Consider the following 1,554-nt stretch of genomic DNA (forward strand, 5'->3'; position numbering starts at 1 on the left):
ACCTCTAACGTCGCAATACGAATGCCCCCGCCTGTCCCTATTAATCATTACCTCGGGTTCCGAAAACCAACAAAATAGAACCGAGGTCCTATTCCATTATTCCATGCACACAGTATTCAGGCGGGCTTGCCTGCTTTAAGCACTCTAATTTGTTCAAAGTAAACGTGCCGGCCCACCGAGACACTCACTCAAGAGCACCCTGGTAGGATTGCAACGGGGTCCGCCTCGGGACGCACGAGCACGCACGAGGCGCGTCGCACGCCTTCAGCTCGCCCCACCGGCAGGACGTCCCACGATACATGCCAGTTAAACACCGACGGGCGGTGAACCAACAGCGTGGGACACAAATCCAACTACGAGCTTTTTAACCGCAACAACTTTAATATACGCTATTGGAGCTGGAATTACCGCGGCTGCTGGCACCAGACTTGCCCTCCAATAGATACTCGTTAAAGGATTTAAAGTGTACTCATTCCGATTACGGGGCCTCGGATGAGTCCCGTATCGTTATTTTTCGTCACTACCTCCCCGTGCCGGGAGTGGGTAATTTGCGCGCCTGCTGCCTTCCTTGGATGTGGTAGCCGTTTCTCAGGCTCCCTCTCCGGAATCGAACCCTGATTCCCCGTTACCCGTTACAACCATGGTAGGCGCAGAACCTACCATCGACAGTTGATAAGGCAGACATTTGAAAGATGCGTCGCCGGTACGAGGACCGTGCGATCAGCCCAAAGTTATTCAGAGTCACCAAGGCAAACGGACCGGACGAGCCGACCGATTGGTTTTGATCTAATAAAAGCGTCCCTTCCATCTCTGGTCGGGACTCTGTTTGCATGTATTAGCTCTAGAATTACCACAGTTATCCAAGTAACGTGGGTACGATCTAAGGAACCATAACTGATTTAATGAGCCATTCGCGGTTTCACCTTAATGCGGCTTGTACTGAGACATGCATGGCTTAATCTTTGAGACAAGCATATGACTACTGGCAGGATCAACCAGGGAGCTGCGTCAACTAGAGCTGAGCAGCCGGCCGCCCGGGAGTGTGTCCCGGGGGCCCGCGCGAACACGCAAGCGTCCGCTCAATTATTCTGCAAACAGGAGGAGGCTGAGCTCCCCTGCACAATACACCTCGAAACCCTCTCAGGTCCCGGCGGCGCGCAGCGCCGTCCTAAGTACTTGGTCGGGTTCGAGAGAGGCGCAATCGCCCGGAGTTTGGCGAGTAGACGCTTTAGGTGCGACCACCCGTGCTCCCAACTGAGCTTGCCGCTGCCGACAGAGGCCCGGGAGCGTGCTGTCGTGGCATTGCCGGCGGGAGACAACACGCGCCACCTACGGTGGCCGGCAGCTCCAACGCCAGCGCCACAGAAGGACAAAAGCCCCACTTGGGTGCCGAAGCGAACTCTCCCAGCACAGCGCACGCGCCAACACGTCCGCACAGCTGCGATACAATCCACCTGCGAGAACCGCAGAGGCGACCGAGCAGCAGACGGCGTCGCGGCGCCGAGCGCCGGGCGGCGGCGCATCCTCAGCGCACACAGTCCTCAATCGGACCAG

The 1,554-nt window shown here is 56.9% G+C and overlaps 1 non-coding gene across 1 annotated transcript in view; it reads right to left on the bottom strand.

Moving 5' to 3' along the window:
- The window catches only part of LOC124589553, a 1,910-nt gene extending 908 nt beyond the window's left edge, over positions 1 to 1,002 (bottom strand). Inside the window, exon 1 of the ribosomal RNA XR_006976076.1 lies at positions 1 to 1,002. This exon is cut by the window's left edge and continues 908 nt beyond it. This is a non-coding gene — a ribosomal RNA (small subunit ribosomal RNA).
- Between the last annotated feature and the right edge of the window lie 552 nt (positions 1,003 to 1,554).

The sequence above is a fragment of the Schistocerca americana genome, unplaced genomic scaffold, assembly GCF_021461395.2.
Source record: "Schistocerca americana isolate TAMUIC-IGC-003095 unplaced genomic scaffold, iqSchAmer2.1 HiC_scaffold_702, whole genome shotgun sequence".
NCBI classification, from domain to species: domain Eukaryota; kingdom Metazoa; phylum Arthropoda; class Insecta; order Orthoptera; family Acrididae; genus Schistocerca; species Schistocerca americana.